This window comes from Bidens hawaiensis, unplaced genomic scaffold (assembly GCF_021521415.1).
Source record: "Bidens hawaiensis isolate Kalapana, Puna unplaced genomic scaffold, B.hawaiensis_p1.1 tig00000820_1, whole genome shotgun sequence".
Lineage (NCBI taxonomy): Eukaryota > Viridiplantae > Streptophyta > Magnoliopsida > Asterales > Asteraceae > Bidens > Bidens hawaiensis.
In genome coordinates, this window is record NW_027491048.1 from 5,243,169 (window position 1) to 5,261,760 (window position 18,592).

General features: G+C 38.9%; 1 protein-coding gene and 1 pseudogene across 2 annotated transcripts in view; one reads left to right on the forward strand and one right to left on the reverse strand.

Moving 5' to 3' along the window:
- LOC143542987 (oxaloacetate tautomerase FAHD1, mitochondrial-like) overlaps positions 1 to 18,592 on the forward strand; it is a 77,238-nt gene that overhangs the window by 50,017 nt on the left and 8,629 nt on the right. The window lies entirely within an intron of this gene.
- LOC143543002 (epoxide hydrolase 1-like) lies at positions 7,029 to 16,858 on the reverse strand (annotated as a pseudogene). The gene is made up of 5 exons (XR_013136996.1): positions 16,538 to 16,858; positions 14,071 to 14,075; positions 8,290 to 8,418; positions 7,949 to 8,196; positions 7,029 to 7,357 (listed from the first exon to the last, which is right to left on the reverse strand). The product of XR_013136996.1 is annotated as an epoxide hydrolase 1-like (transcript).

Below are 18,592 nucleotides of genomic sequence, written 5' to 3' on the forward strand. Positions count from 1 at the left end.
TACGTATACATATATACATAATTCATATGCATAAAAAATATAACAAACAATATTAATAATAACCCCCTTTATTTTCATTTATGCATTATGCACTTAATTTTAAATATATGAGGTTTAGTTTTTATCTTGAAATACATTACTAATAGTTTCTTGGTTGGCTCTTGTTGTATTTGTAAGCTCTTACGTTTCGGAAATGCCCAGGTTCGAATCCTGGGGAGCGCAATTCTTTTTTTATTTAATGGAAAACAAGAGTTTGTCGGTCCAACCGTCGGTTCACCGGTTCCGGTTGAACCGCAACCCGTCAAACCTTATTTAATGGAAAACAAGAGTTTGTCGGTCCAACCGTCGGTTCACCGGTTCCGGTTGAACCGCAACCCGTCAAACCTGGCGCAATTCGTTTTTTATTTAATGGAAAACAAGAGTTTGTCGGTCCAACCGTCGGTTCACCGGTTCCGGTTGAACCGCAACCCGTCAAACCTTATTTAATGGAAAACAAGAGTTTGTCGGTCCAACCGTCGGTTCACCGGTTCCGGTTGAACCGCAACCCGTCAAACCTGGCTGGGTTGTTAGGAAACGCAACCCGTCAAACCTTATTTAATGGAAAACAAGAGTTTGTCGGTCCAACCGTCGGTTCACCGGTTCCGGTTGAACCGCAACCCGTCAAACCTGGCTGGGTTGTTAGGAAACGGTTATATAGTGTGAACCGGGCCAGTTTGCATAGCGGGTTCCAGTTGGACCGGTCCGACCGGCCGGTCTAGTCTGGGTTTCTAAACATTGCTCACAATGGCTAAAAGTGATTGTGTATTTAATAATTTACAAAGTTGACGCAAACGGTGATGGATTCAAGAGTTTTTTCCATTGTTGTCATTTTTTTATGCTACATTTTCATAATTTGAGAAAAATGTGTTAGTTGAATGGGCCTTGAATGGGACAAGTTGTTTTATTATAAAACAATACTGTACAATAATAATATTCACATTGTCATTTAAATTAGACAATACATAACATATAGTCTTACAAAATAAAATAAAAGTATTTAAAGTTGTTTTTTATGGGTTTTCATTTTTTTGAAACGTTCCATTACATCTTCGAGCAAAACCTGTTGAAATAACTCTTTTCCAACGTAACAAATGCAACAACGGGTCATGCATCCATCACCCATCCTATTGCACAATGTTGTCTTCACATGCTTCATTGAAGAAAAAGTTCTTTCAACACTTGCCGTCGCAATCGGTCAAACGAGTGATAACTTTATTAAATGATAAATACATGGACAATCAATGTGTTTTATTGTTTCCACATCCTTTTGACAAGATCACTTACTCCATTCATGTTGGTAAATTGTGTATATTTTTCACATTATCAATGTAGTTACCGAATTCATGCTTAAGTTTGTCTTTTTCATCAAAATCAAAATCATTAGCATACATGTTGAACAACATTAACAGGTTTTCTATATTAAAGGCTCTAAAATTAAGACATGGGCTCAAAGGACTCAAACATGTAACAGTCTTCAAGCTCTTGAATTTGCATATCGAGAACCATGTTGAAATTATGAACCTCGTAATAATGACAATTGGTGATGTTTGTGTTCTTTCTTCAATGTTTCGGGTTCACACAATCTCATATTTGCCACAAAATGACATAACATCTTTTAAAAATGAGTCAAAACCTTCAAGTTGAAACCTTCGTAATTTTTTTTGTTGTTTAAACCAAGCCAGCCACATTCCATATATCTTCATCTTTTCTTTTGAGAGCTTGGCACAATATGTTACTAATAGGAATTTAAAAAAATGAATTCGGTTGTTTAATTTGAACTGGTTCTTTATACTTGGGTTGTTTTATTATAACTGAGTTGTTTAAATTGGGCTGCTAATTTTGTTTAAAAACTGAATGGGTTCACCCTACGAAAAATCACTATGGTCATTCAAAATACCCTACCTATAAGGCTAAAGGTAACGGGGTTTGGTTAAGCCCTAAGTGATCCAATCAAAACCCAACATGTAGTGGATGACATGGCCCTGGAACAAGCCCCATGATCAAGCCCCAAAGGGTGTAGTGGTCTAGGTGATCCGGGGCTTGATTGAATTTCTTTTGTTATGTACACAATTATAAATTTAAATACTTCATTAAAAAATAAATAAAAAGGAAATTAAAAAGAAAAATAAAAAGGAAATTAAAAAATACATATAAATAGCGTTTTTATTTTTGTATCGTCAATTCGTTCCGAATACGATCTTTTTCTTCCTCCATTAGCACTTGGTCGGATGGTGGTAGGTGGCTAAAGTCTTTGGCTAGAAAAGGCAAACTATTGAAACGGTTTTTTTATGTCGAGCTTCACCAATCGAGAGGAGGCCACTTGACAACTCCTTAATTTCTTTTTTATAGTCGTCATCAACAACCGTTTTTTTCCACGATCCCTACCCGGAGGGCGGCTACAACCTTGGTCTTTCAAATGACCTTCGGACAAGTTTAGGTCGAAGTCAATTTGATTCTCCGACCCGCTCGAAGAGACGTATGTGCCTGAGGCACTAGTTTTTGTACGTTTTGCCCCATCGCCCACGTCCTCCACACATAGTTCAATCCATTTCGAGCACTTTCTAAACACCTCCCACAAGTAGCCCTCGTCAAACGTTTTCACCATCCCGTACCTCCTCAACACCTCTTGTTTCCATTCATCACAAGTGAATTGGTAAATCGCGAGATCATCGGACCCACTCGGCGCCATTAGGTTAGCACTGTGGTTATGTATGTCGGTAACCAATCCTACATATTTACGAGTAGCGGTCCACCGACCCGATATTATATTTTTGGTACGAGCCCGACTCCCCACTTGATCATAAAAACATTCCCGAACCTTGGCCCAAAAAACTCGAGCTCTTTGAAAGTCGGCTACAAAATAAATAACAAAAAATGTAATAAGTACACACAAAACTTAAAAGATATATTAAACAATAAAATTCGCGAAATAATTTACCCGCGTTCCGATCTTGGGATATTTCAATCCAAGCTTTTGCTAACACAAGTTTCTCTTCTTTAGACCACGGAGTAGACTTCCGTTTAGCCAGTGCTGAAGGACCATCCGCTTCTCCGGTTTTCTTCCCCTTTTTGTGGGATCGTTTTGCCGGCTTCTCCAGTGCTGGCTCCGGTTGTGTTTCCAGGACCGAATAATCTGATTGTGACATACCCATGAACGCTAGAAACGATTCGTCGTCCATGTAGTTCAATCCCTCGGTAAATTGAGGGTCGTTGATGTTGATATTATTGTAATCCGAGCCCGACATGGTTTTTAATTTGAGCTACTTGAGAGATTTTTAAATTATTAGAGAGAAATGTAGTGCGAATGATGTGTTATTGTTATAAAAATGGGTTGTTATTTATAGTGAGTTTGTAATAAAAAAACCGTTTTTTTTACATTTAATAATAGCCCAACGGCTATTTTTAATAAACATCACTAGCCAATGGCTAGTTTCCGCCCTGCGGTCCCGGCCACCCCTGTCGTCCTCGCCCTTGATCACATGAACGGTGAAGCGGTGTGCGCGAGCCACGTCTGCAGCCACCTGGATCACCCCCCTCGTCTTGCGCCCCATTACCCCTACCCTAAGACTATTGCGAAACGAAAAAATCACCGTAATCATGTGACTACGCTGTAGGTATGGTGAATCCGACACTTTTCATAAGATTTTTTGCTCTTTTTATTTTTGTTAATGATCTTGTATGTTATATTAGTCAATAGAAATTAATTAATATATTTGTTGCAGTTGTCGTTATCAAGGGTGCTGGATCCTCATAGCTTGGAATTGTGGTTAAAGGTACAACATTTTATTAACTTGTAGCACTGCTTTTACAATTTATATTTATAAGTTTTGCAATAAAAAAACAATGTTCTTTACTTTTTATTTTTTTTTTATTTTCATCCAAGTTAATGTTTTACTCCTTAGGTAGATGGAGAAATAAGGCAAAAAGGATCAACAGAGGATATGATTTTCAAGATCCTGTATTTGATCAGCCATATTAGTAGTATTATGACACTTCTAGATGGCGATGTTATATATATAAACTAACAGGTATAGTTTTTGTGACACTATATATATTTGGTGGGAAACAGAAACAGTATACTGCTGATTCTCAAAGCTAACATTCCATTATTATAATGTGGTCGGACATATATATATGATGAGCAGGAACACCAAAAGGTGTCATGCCGGTCAAAAGATTGAAGCGGGCATTACTGGTCTCTTGGATGTGCCCTTTGATGTTGGAAGACGTCAAAGGTAAGTATAAAAGTCCTGAGTTTGAGCGCGTTTGGTTTATAAACGTAACTTCAACAGTTGCATTTGCTTCTAGCATTCTAAATTTGGATGATGATAATTAACAAGCCCTTGAAGCATTTAGTTTGCTACAAAATATTATATTATATTATATTATATTATATTATATTATATTATATTATATATATATATTACAATTTTCACATTTGGTTTCTCTCTAATATTCACTTGGTTTGTTGCATAAGAAGTTGTACGTACTGCATTCAGACATGTTATTCACCGCCTCTCTACCACATGTTCAACCCACGTGTCCCCCATCTGCTGTTTCCATGGCAGATTCCTTACCTCTCAAAAAAGTTTGTACTGTATAACTCTATACAATACCTTTCGCTTCAGAAACATCATGCGGAGTGACCCGAATCACACAGGCCATAAGAAGATGAAGAGGACGAGGTATAAATGCCTTTACTCTCTATGATAAATTTGATTTTTTTATTATAAGCGGTGTATATTGGTGTCTAAAATATCGCTCATGTGTTTATAGTAGTTTATATATATGAATTTATAAACGTATATTAGTGAATATTTCCAACATTTGAGTTGTGAATGTGCATTCAAGGTAGAAAGTGAAAGGAGATGTAGAGAATGACTAAAGTAGCCTCGATATTACACATGAGAATAGAGAAACGATCACTTTCGGATAACGTGATGGAGTAGTGACTTTACGGTGTGAATGAAACCATTTTTGTGAAGGATGTATGCATCATTACGTTTGGCCTCCTTTTACTAATTTATTAGACTTTTAATTGTTTCGAATCTTACAAACATAACTAAAACAGATGTTGAGAAAAGACTGTTTAAGAACACACTGTTACTAAGAGTTTGAGATAAGCTGGTAACTGAAAAACAGGAAGGTTATTATAAACCCAACTAAGGTCTTCACTTCATCACTTGGGAGGTATTCTTTTATGTATCTTAAAGATTTTATAATTAGCACTAAGGACTAATTAAATATGATTATGGTTGAAATAGGTTATTAACCCAAGTTTAGAGGAGTTTTTAACTTCTGGGTTGTCAACCGTCTTGTAAGCTATTTTTCTGCAATAGTTGTGTTCTGCAAGATGTTCAATATGATCTGTATAATTCACATAAGGGTCATATGCTAAGATATTAAGCGGTTTGCATTTTTTTGAGTCGTTACTGACAACACATTATAGTTGTTTTGCGTTTTTATTATTATTATTATTATTATTATTATTATTATTATTATTATTATTTTCAACTGTTAATAAAGAAGAATGTACATTTATATTCATTAAAAATCAGTGGTGGTAACATTTACTTATAAGTTTTGATTTCGGTTAAGTTTTATATATTAAGGGTGAAACAAGTAATGCTTTTTTCAATGTATAAATGGGTCAATAGTTGGTTAAATTTATGTTATTACTGTAGTATAGTTAACAGGCCCATTCTCAAGTAATACAGTCATAATTTTGACTTTTTTTTATAGTCAGGTGATGTTGCTTGATGCCGCTCGCTTTTGGATTACTGATTCAGTGGTTCGATTGCTTCTTGCTCTTTTCCATATTGTTGTTTTCAAGCAGTTAGTTCTTAAAGTGGGAGTAATTTAAAGTAACATGTCGCATTCAAACCGTTTCGGTCAAAACTGGTTCAGGTTAGAAACCAATTTGGTCAAAAGCGTGTGTAGTTTGTTATGGATCAAAGTTTGCTGGTTTATACAGTCATGATATGCATCCTTTATTACGGTCATACAACCCCCCCCCCCCCCCCCCCCGCGGGGGTTCAAAAACTAGTATATATACAATTTGCAAAGTTTGTTGGCTTTGCAAGTTGTACATTGTGCTTTGCATTTTAAATGTGTATTATATAACATGTAATCTTTGCTTAATAATCTGTACATTGCTTTTCTTCACACAACTTTACACCAATATTCATTCGCCGACGTCCCAACGGGTTCCACTGACGAATTTACGGGGAGCTGTTGTGGGGAGTCGATTTTTAATATTAGCAGACGTCAGCGAATGAAGATTGGTGGCGGGAACAGGTTGTGGTGGGCGTTTGAGTCGAATGATTATTTATGGCAACGTTATGGTGAAGTAATGGTGATTCTGGTGGTGATTTTAATGAGGAGATATGGTAGCTTTACGGTAATAAACAATTAGAGTTCGGAAATAATGTCATATGGTGTCTCCATACCAATCCAATACTTGGCGGTTACAAATTGCGATGAAATCACTATCAGACACCATCGTTAGCTCCGCCACTACCTCAAGCCACACCACCGTTAACGTTTAGACTTCCAATTGTCAAGGCGATAGGACGTTGATATTGGGTACCATATTTAGCACTAATGTATTAAATGCTATGACGTTCAAGACTCTTTGATTCCTAACTTTAATGAGTTGAATAGGTTACAAATTAGTTTTTTTAAACTATTTGACACCCCGCCGCAACGCGGGGTGCCAATGCTAGTATTATATAAGAACCACATAAATCATAATCTAACCTAATAATGTTTATATGATCTATCAGCATACTTAGTTCCAAATTCTATGTTGTTCCTATGGTCATCAAACATAATATTCAAAAACTCTAATTTGAAAACTTGTTGATGTAACAAACAATATCGTAAACCGAAATTAACACATCCATCCACAATGAATGAGTCAAGGGCAAACGTAGCTAATGAGTTAACAACCACCAAATCTTAGAAAACCCAAATTAAGATCTCAAGAAACACAAGTCACTTACTTTTGACCAAATGGATGATATCATAACATAAAACTTCATTTATTAAGCATAAGCATTTGAAACCAAAATTAGAACTTCTGTATAAAGTCGATTATGTGTTTGTTGATCTCATCAACCCTCTCTTGGTTAATGAAGTGGGCTACACCTTCCATCACCACAACTTCTTCCAATAATGGAACATCCTTCTTGAAACCGCCACTGTTTATGTAGTCCTTGACACCCGGCATATGATAGGCAACGTCCATGTCTCCAGCCACAAATTTGTTGGCACCATAACTTTAGCACCCCTCAATACTGAAGTCAGTTCCCAGCTCCTGCGGTTATGAAATCAAAATCAAATACATAATGCCCAGTTCTAGAGTTGGTGATTTTAATGGTATATATAGCCAGGATAGGCTTAAAACCAAAATAAAATAAGAATAAATATTGACTCGAGTTAAGAGGCCGGTGTGAACTATGAAGTACACGCTAGGTCATTACTAAACTTATTTCAAGCCGCACCCCCTTAGCCAGAGGGCAACACCGTTGGTGGGGTCTCACAAAGTTTCATGGAAATAACCTTTACTAGGAATGATTATTAATAGTAAGTTGATATTGATCATAAGTAGCAACTGTGATCAGCAATTGGTAAGTTACTATTGATGAGTAGTAACTTGGAGTAGTGGTAACCGAGTGTCGGTTGTAACTTGGTCGTCAATGGAAACTGAGCTATTTATACATTGGGATGATTTAGTTTTGGTAAATATACTCGTAACAGATTATGCATATTCGTTTATGTACTAAATGAACTATCGGATTGAACTTTCTAAGTACCTGTATTATTTCAATATGACAATGTCCAACACGATTCCTAGAGTTCTTCAGCCCCTACGAATCCCTAAACTTGCATTTGATTTGTTACTTACAAATGAAGAGCTCGGTAATAGTTGATTCCACCGGTAAGTCCACCAGCTTTCTCATGTTGGCTAGCATAGTATTCAATGTCTTCTTCTGACAACCAAGGTGGTAAGGTCACCGGTACGCTGGGTGGTGAATGTAAAAATCCTTTACCTTTAGGGAAAAAAAGTGGTCCAGGATCTCGTAATGTCAAGAACTTTTTCATGAAAGTTTGATAACTCATTTGAGCAAACCCAGATTCAATGTCACCCGGTTTCTACATTTATAAACACCCACCAATAGTCACAAGAAACCAAAGTTTACTTATTCAACAAATCATATGAACAACAATAAAAATAATAACTAATACTTGAAATCTGGTCATGTAGTGATCATCTCCGTACTCGAGTCTTAGCAACTGAGCCAGGTCTCCATTTGGGTTCCAGGGAAGAAACACTACGCTAAGGTTAACCAAAGCCTTGACTCAATCGGGCCGAAACTGTTGGATTTAATGGTCGGTTCGGGTCAAGTCAACGCGACCGACCCGAATGTGACCCGGACTGAGTTACACAGGGGGTGACGAGATAATGGCCTACTTAAATGTTAATTAGGCCCGACACAATAAATTAGATGGACTTGATATTGGTTAAAAGGCTTTGTTTGGTTATTTGGGCTCAAGCCCAAGTTGGTTTAATTGTTAAACCCTAAACCATGTTTACTATAAATACATAAGCTTTATACTATTTATGGTAACCTGAAATAATTACAAACCCTAACACATACAAGAACTCCGGCGCCGAAATCCGGCCACCCGTTTTCCGGCGAGCCCATTCCGGCCGCCGTTGACACCACACAGCCACTGCCGCACATCCTTTTAGTCACTACAAACACCACCGCAGCTATTCACGAGCTCCGGTACTGTTTAAACACCTAAATCGGTTTTCCGGCGACCTGGTTCTTCTTCTCCTGCGAGCCCCGTTTTTCCGGCGAACAAGATTTTGGGTGCTGCTGGTGTTGTGTTGCTGAGGAGTTGTTGTCTTGCTGTCCTAGCTGCCGTCTACTGCTTTCTCTACTGTTCTCCGCCGTCCGCCGCCGCCGCCTGTTGCACAGCCGCCGTCCGCCGCCGCTGTCAGCCGCCGTTCGCCTGCCGGAACAGTTGGATCTTGGATTGTGTCATCCTAGCATCTCTCGTCAACCCTCGGTGTCTTCCCGGTTTGTGTATAACCGAGGTATATCGACATCTTTACTATGGTTGATTTATTTATTCGTCTAATCGTAATCGTATTGTTGTAATCAGATCCGGGTTCGGGTTTCCTTTTTTTGGTTCGTTTAAATCATTTATATCCGCTGCGTTTTTATAACTCGTTTATATATTTGTTTATTAATATTGATTAATAAGTATCAAAACGAATTATTAACCAAAACGGGTTTAATAACTTTATCCGTTTTCGTTCCGAACCACCGTTGAAACCCAACAGTGGTATCAGAGCCGCGGTTACAACGTACGAGTCGATCCCGGTTCGTTTAAAACCGGATCTACATCTTAAACTTTAAATCGTTTAAAGTTTATAGATCTAGATTTATTTTCGGGTTATTTTGAGTTGGTTAAAGTTTTGTTTATATTATTTGATCAAGTCAAAACGACCCGAAATTCGTTTATTTAAGATATGTAAATCCGGCCCCTACCTATGTGTTTGTTTGGTTGTGTTTGGTGTTTGAGCTTGTTTTGGTCATATGGTTGGTTCAAAAGTTGTAAAAAGGTTATTATTTATTTTTCGGTTTTCTTTTGGCCATAAAGATGGTTCAAGTTTGTAATAGGACAATATGTTGTTAGTTTATAAATTTGTAATTAAGAAAACGCGAAGATAACCGAGGACGAGCTCGAGGACCTTTTAGAGTTAGTGGGAGTTCGGACAAGACGACGAGATGCACGGAGAATTCCATCCTTGTGGTTGTTTGTGTTGTGAACCCCTTGACCCGATCGGTCTCCCTAATTGGCTCTAGCGAGACCGATCAACTTTTGGCCATAAGGATTTACATATTTTTGTTATTTGCTATTTGTGGTTGCTTGGTTTGTTTATAATAGGATTATAATATCACCAACCTAATACCAAATAAATTTGAAAATAAACATTTTATTAACCAATTATGTTTTGCAAATTAAAAACGTTTTGATTTCCAAAACTAATAAGTTATTTTCTATTAACTTAAAATTGGTTAGTCATATCGCGACAAACTTAGTTTTTAATAGGTTATCTAAAACTAAGTGTCCTGAGAGATGAAAGGGTTCATCTATTCGTCCCGATAATAAATACAGTAAAATTTGACTTTTACTCTATTTGGTAATTTTAAAATTAATCCCAATTTAAAACCAATAGTTTATGCCAATCCTACTACAAGTCACACTTGAGGCATACTGCCAGATTTCGAGTGTTTGGAGCTACAGCACCGCACTTGTTTTCTAGCCTATTCCATCAAGGTGAAAGCGTTTCGTTGACACATTCGGCCCTTTCACACGTCACGGTACTAGGACAACTATTACTTTACTCTCCTGTTACGTGCTAAAGCTGTCTGGAGACTTAAAGTTGGTAAAGATGAGGCTAAACGTATCTATACAGACAATCGTTGTCTCTATAGGCCTCATAACCGAGAGTTGTGCTCTATTCACAATTGGCAATCGTTGTTAGTCTGCCTAACCACTTATTAATGTTGTGTGCTACAGCTGCCTTTAATAACTGGAAGCTAGATTCTCATACTCCTAATTAATTAATGTTATTGGGTCATTAATAATAGGACTACAACGTCGAAAATACTAATTAAATTTACTTTTTCTTAATTAATCTGATGTCGTCAAACGAATACTCACCCTATGCTCTTAAGACTATCATTGAGAAGGATAAACTGAACGGTACCAACTTCATCGAATGGCACCGCAACTTGAGACTTGTTCTGACCATGGCAAAGCGCCTGTATGTTCTCGATGGACCAGTTCCAACCGAGCCTAAAAACAACACAGCCGATGAACGAAAAGTTCTTGACAAGCATAAGAATGACTCGGCTGAGGTCTCCTGTATTATGCTAGCCACCATGACTTCTGAGCTTGCTAAAGGCTTGGAAGACTTTGGTGCCTATGAGATGCTTGAGAAACTCAAGGGCATGTTCAAGAAACAAGCCCGTCAAGAACGTTTCGACACCATGAAACAACTCATCAGTTGCAATGAAGGGGCACATCGATCAGCTCAAGAAACTTGATTATCCCATGCCCGTTGAGATGGCATCGGATTTCATTCTCAACTCTCTCTCCAACTCATACGACTAGTTCGTAATGAATTTCAACATGAATGGTTGGGTGAAGACAGTGCCGGAGCTTCATAACATGCTCAAGACGCCTGAGATGAACATTCCTTCTAGGACCAATCAAGTTCTGATGATTCGATCTGCTGATGTCAAAAAGCCAAAACCAAATAATCGGGGTTTTAAGGGAAAAGGCAAGAAGAAAGTTACTGTTGCTGCCAATGTTGCCACCAACACTAACAAGGTAGTTGCAAAGAAAAAACCGTTGCCCTTTGAGGAGCGCAAGTGCTACAAATGCAACCAAATGGGGGCACTGGATGAGAAACTGCCCCGAGTACCTTGCTGAGATCAAGAAGAAGAGAGCCAATGGTGAAGGCTCTTCTGGAGGTATTTCCATATACGTTATTGAACTTTTCACTGTCTCTAGCAACACATGGGTATTTGATACCGGATGTGGTTACCACATCGTTAATGTCTTGCAGGAGCCTGAGAAGTGGTGGAAACTGAATAAAGGCAGCATGGAACTCATCGTTGGAGATGGGAAGAGAGTACCAGTTCTGGCAACTGGAGTATTTCATTTTACTTGTCCATCTGGCCTATGTTTTCCTTTAAATAATTGTTTGTATGCTCCTGGCTTGACCAGAAACATCATTTCAGTTTCGTTGTTGTTTGAACAAGGATTTAAGTATGTTCTTAATGGCATGACTATTTCTGCTTACTTAAATGATATCTTTTATTTTGAGGCTAAACCTCGAAATGGTATTTATGAGATTGATGTTCAACCTGACAATAACGTATATCATCTTTCAAAACGTATCAAGACTAGCGTCAATGATACTTTTCTATGGCATTGCCGACTTGGCCACATAAGCAAGGCAAGAGTTAAAAGACTCCAATCCGAAGGGATTCTTGAATCCACAGGACCGGACTCTTTCAACAATTGTGAGTCTTGCTTAGCTCGCAAACTCGCCAAAGACACCTTCACTAATAAACGTGAATGAGCAAGTGATCTGTTAGGACTCATACATACTGATGTATGTGGACCTTTCGTAACCATGACTAGAAACCATGAAAGATACTTCGTTTCTTTTTTCGACGATTATGGTCGATACGCTTACGTGTATCTTATGAAACACAAGCATGAAACTTTTGAAAAGTTCAAAGAGTTTCAAAGCGAAGTGGAAAAAAAACTTGATAAAACCATTAAGATACTTCGATCAGATCGAGGTGGAGAGTATCTTAGCACAGAGTTAATCACTCATCTAAAAGAGCATGGAATTGTTTCACAACTCACTCCACCTGGCACACCCCAACTTAATGGCGTGAGCGAGAGGAGAAATCGAACTTTGCTAAACATGGTTCGATCGATGATGTGTAGAACTAACTTGCCTCACTCCTTTTGGGGTTACACCCTTATGACCGCCGCCCACATTGTCAATCTAGCTCCAACTAAGAATATAGACAAAACTCCATATGAGATATGGCATAAGGGAAAGAAACCCAAATTGTCTTATCTTAGAGTATGGGGATGTGATGCTCACATCACAAGTGAGTCTGATGACAAACTTGGTCCCCGCGGCGAAAAATTTGTTTTCGTCGGATACTATTACAAAAGCGGTTATTACTTCTTTCATCCTAATACAAATACGATTTCTGTCAGGAGGAAAGGCTACTTCTTTGAAGAAGAATTTCTTAGTCAAGGAACTGGAAGTAACATTGTCAATCTTGAAGAGATTCAAGAATCACAAAGTACCGCTGAGGAGGTTGGAGCGTCTGATCAACAAGTTATTGTTGTTGACACATCAGACATGAACACAAGCGTTCGCAGAAGTAGTAGGACTCCCGTACCAAATTCTAGATACTTATGTCATCTAGATGGTCCCGAATTCTTATTAGTAGCCGAGTCTGGGGACGAGCCTACTAACTACAAATCTGCTATCTTGGATCCGGAATCCAAGAAATGGAAAGATGCCATGAACGCCGAGATGCAATCCAAGCATGATAACCAAGTTTGGAACTTGGTTGAGCTACCCCCCGATAGTCGGGCAGTAGGGAGCAAGTGGATTTTCAAGAGAAAACCCGACATGCATGGAAATATGCAAACCTATAAGGCACGGCTAGTCGCAAAAGGTTTTACTCAAACTCAAGGTGTTGACTATGATGAAACCTTTTCGCCCGTTGCTATGACTAAGTCAATTAGGATATTGCTTGCCATTGCTGCATACTATGATTATGAGATATGGCAAATGAATGTCAAAACCGCTTTCCTTAATGGACATCTTTCGGAAGATGTCTATATGGTTCAGCCTGAAGGTTTTGTCGATCCAAAATATCCTAATAGGGTTTGCAAATTGAACAAGTCCATTTATGGACTTAAGCAGGCATCTCGAAGCTGGAATCTTCACCTTGACGAGAAAATCAAAGAGTTTGGTTTTGTCAAAAATGAAGATGAGCCTTGTGTTTACAGAAAGGCTAGTGGGAGCACTATATCATTCCTCATCTTGTATGTGGATGATATACTGATCATTGGAAACAACATTCCTGTGCTTAAGGAAGTTAAGCAATGGTTGGAATCTTGTTTTGCAATGAAAGATCTTGGAGAAGCCGCATATATTCTGGGAATAAAGATCTATAGAGATAGATCTGAGCGGATTCTAGGGCTAAGTCAAAGTACCTACATAGATAAAGTAATGACACGCTTCTCAATGAAAAACTCCAAGAAAGGAGCTGTTCCAATGACTAAGGGAACCGTGTTGAGCAAATCGCAATCTCCGGCAACAGACATTGAATCTAAACGTATGCAAGCAATTCCATATGCTTCTGCGGTTGGCTTTATCATGTATGTTATGTTGTGTACTAGACCTGACGTCTCGTATGCCTTGAGCATGACCAGTCGTTTTCAACAGAGTCCAGGCATTGCCCATTGGACTGCTGTGAAGAACATTCTAAGGTACTTGAATAGGACCAAAGACATGTTCTTGGTGTTTGGGGGAGTGGAAGAGGAGCTCACTGTAAAGTGTTACACTGATGCTAGCTTCCAGACTGACCGAGATGATTCTCGCTCACAGTCGGGTTTCGTTTTCACTCTCAATGGAGGAGCTATTTATTGGAAGAGCTCCAAGCAGAGTGTAGTGGCGGATTCTACCACCGAATCCAAATATATAGCTGCATCAGATGCTTCTAAGGAGGTTACTTGGATGAAGAAGTTCATCACCGATCTCTATGTGGTTCCGAGTATTCACAAACCAATCGAGATATTCTGTGATAACATAGGTGCCATTGCTCAAGCCAAAGAGCCAAGGTCTCATCACAGAACCAAGCACATTCTAAGGAAGTTCCATCTTATTCGGGAAATATTGGAACGATGTGACATCGTGATAAACAAAGTAGACACAGATCAAAATCTAGCTGACCCGTTCACTAAGCAGATGACTCAGGACAAGCATGATCAGCATAGAGATGCTATCGGGCTTAGACTTACTAGTGATTTATTTTGATTTAGTATTTAGATGTATGAACGTTTAATCAGTTGTACTTTTCTGTTCACTTTTGATTTAATGGTTAAATGCAAACGTTGAATAATACAACTGTGTTCATTTTAATACGTTTAATCCGTGAATATTGTATTCTAAATTATCCGTAGTCGGTCAGACTCGTGGAAGCGATTCTGAATTAAGACTATTCTGACTTTGGACTCAAGCAGTTGACTTCCAAACTCATAGACCTCATTATGAATGACGTTGGATGTAACTAGCATCATATCATCTTCATGGATCTTGATCATAAGATGTTTTGATAATAGTATGCTCATTTAGTATCCTTAGACCTGAGATACATATTAGAACTTTTGTTTACCGAGGAATATTCTTTGATCATGTCAACCGCTGTTGCGTAACTGCCAGCCATAAAGGCATTGGTTGGGAATGTTCTGGAGTTCAGTGGGAGTTGTATGTAGTCAAGATGGAATTCTGTACTCTTACATTTAAATGTAACAGTTAGACATATTGGCGCCCTCGTTAATTCAAACTGGTAAAGTGTGAGGCCTCACCCAAACTTACTGTGTGTTTGAATGGACCACTTTGAATCTACGTCGAGAACTACAATAATTGAACACTATATGAGATTGATATGGTCCATGTCTCATTGTTCAATTGATGTCTTATATAGGAAGGATAGATGACAACGATTACCATAAATTCATTATCTTGCAATAAGGTATTCCAAGATACTTTGGTTATGGATTTAAAATGTCATATTCGGTTGGGGACAGCTATGTGTAGCTAGAACGCCTCTGGCCGTTAGCGTTGTGATACTTGACCCAAATCCGTCCAAGTGGGAGACTGTTGGATTTAATGGTCGGTTCGGGTCAAATCAACGCGACCGACCCAAATGTGACCCGGACTGAGTTACACCGGGGGTGACGAGATAATGGCCTACTTAAATGTTAATTAGGACCGACACAATAAATTAGATGGACTTGATATTGATTAAAAGGCTTTGTTTGGTTATTTGGGCTCAAGCCCAAGTTGGTTTAATTGTAAAACCCTAAAACATGTTTACTATAAATACATAAGCTTTATACTATTTATGGTAACCTGAAATAATTACAAACCCTAACACATACAAGAACTCCTGCGCCGAAATCCGGCCACCTGTTTTCCGTCTAGCCCATTCCGGCCGCCGCTGACACCACACAGCCACCGCCGCACATCCTTTTATTCACTACAAACACCACCGTAGCTATTCACGAGCTCCGGTACTGTTTAAACACCTAAATCGGTTTTCCGGCGACCTGGTTCTTCTTCTCCGACGAGCCCCGTTTTTCCGGCGAACAAGATTTTGGGTGCTGCTGCTGTTGTGTTGCTGAGGAGTTGCTGTCTTCCTGTCCTAGCTGTCGTCTACTGCTTTCTCTACTGTTCTCCGCCATCTGTTGCACTGTCGCCGTCCGCCGCCGCTGTCAGCCGCCGTCGCCGCCGTTCGCCTGCCGGAACAGTTGGATCTTGGATTGTGTCATCCTAGCATCTGTCGTCAACCCTCGGTGTCTTCCCGGTTTGTGTATAACCGAGGTATATCGACATCTTTACTATGGTTGATTTATTTATTCGTCTAATCGTAATCGTATTGTTGTAATCGGATCCGGGTTCGGGTTTCCTTTTTTTTGGTTCGTTTAAATCTTTTATATCCGCTGCGTTTTTATAACTCGTTTATATATTTGTTTATTAATATTGATTAATAACTATCGAAATGAATTATTAACCAAAACGGGTTTAATAGCTTTATCCGTTTTCGTTCCGAACCACAGTTGAAACCCAACAGAAACATACACAAGTACCAAGCAATAAGCGCGCCCCAGTCATGACCCACAACAAAAACCTTTTCATCTTCGTTTGTGATGGCATCAAGTAGCCCAATCAGGTTGCCCACCACATGAGGAATGGTGAACTTGGTATAGCCGCGAAGGTCTGGTGCCACTGCTCGGTAACCATGGTCCGCCAGATACACAATCTGGTGGCGCCAGGAGTACCAGAGCTCAGGGAATCCGCGAATGAACAAGACTATTGGACCTTCACCCTTTTCGGCTACGTGCATGTTTAGCCCATTGACTTGTATGATCTTGTGTTGTATCCCCTCCATCTTATCGGTTTTGAGTATCATGAACATGTGATTCATCAGGTAAGGTTTTTATAGATCAGCTGAGTGAAGATTATATTTCCACGTCAACAATATTAGCATTAAAGAAGACAAAGGCATTTAGTTATAGAAATGGACGGTGTATACACTAACCAGTCGATGGTGGTAATCATTTAAGACCCATTTGATCGAACTCACCCCACCACTACGTACTACAAACATGCATATATAACTTTATTATAAGATAGCTGTTAGAATGTGATACGTATCTCACAATTATGAACTTTTTGTATTTTTAGGTGGTATAGCAATGTCACATCAACTATCAAGTTACTGATAATTGCATTATGGTGTCCTCATAGATATATTTTAATGAACAATAATGTCTCTATGTAAGTAAATGTATGATAGGTGGGTATATATAGGCATTAATTATGTATGATAGGTGGTGACGTGTGTCGGGCCCTGTTTTGTTTATTTGTCTTTTGTATTTACTCGTATCGTAAACGTTGTATCATAGTTAACATGTCGGTTTATTTCCTTGTATGTTTGGGCCTGAGGCCATGTACATAAAGCCCATTTGGGCCCATTTAATGGAAGGGTGTGTGATATGCTCTCACCTATATAAGGTGGAGCATAGATGTGCTCAAAAAACCCGAACCTGGAACCGAAATTAAAACCCGGAACCAGTTTTTTTAATACCCGAAGCCGTACCCGACCCTACCTGTAGGGTACGGATAGGGTATGCATTTCGGAACTAAGACCTAAACCCGATCCGGACCCGATTTTGTACCCGGTATTACCTGAAAACCCGAACCGGTTCCATACCCGGAACCGAGTTTTTCTAATACCCGAAACAGGGTATTTCAAATACCCGATGCATACCCGAAAATACCTTAAAAATACCCCTAAAAAGTGCAACCTTTTAAAAAAATCCAATCTATACCTGAAAAATACCTGGAAAACAGCCAAAAAAACCCACGAATAGATTGTTTCAATACCCGAAAAAGGGTATTCAAATACCCGGTTTTAGAATACCCGGTTGTATACCCGACCCAAACCCGATGCATAGGGCATGGTTTATAGAGGCAATACCCGGATCCGAACCCGGCCCGGTTTTTAGCAATACTCGATTTTTCAATATCCGGTCATACCCGAACCCTGTTTCATACCCGAACCCGTGTATTTGAAAAACCCGATTTGTGCACCTCTAGTGGAGCATACTCATGCACGTACACACAACCTTTTTTTTTTGCAAATTATCTTATTCATTCATCAAATTTTTAATGGTAGGTATGTTTTCTTTGCGGGAGGAGAAAAGGGAAAGTTACACAGAATGGTACTGTAAGTAATGGTGTTCTTAAGTTTGAGAATGTTAAATTTGTTCCGGAATTGAAACAGAGTCTGCTTAGCATCTAGCAGATATGTGATAAAGGTTTTTCAACTCATTTCACTAACAAAGAGTGTATTGTTTTAAAACCTGGTGTTATCATACCAGAAGATTGGGTTCTTGTTCAATCACAAAGAAAAGATAATGCATACGTGATTGGTGTAAGGCTCCGTTACCGCGACCCTACTTTGGACGTTGGATTTACTCATAAACACAGTTCTAAATATCAGAGTTAATTAAAACTTTCGCGGAATAATATAAAAGTCAACAATTCATTACAAACATCCATAACTTGTCTTTCTAAAAACATAACATAAATTTAGTATTTCAAACATCATGACAAATCTCCAGATGCCAG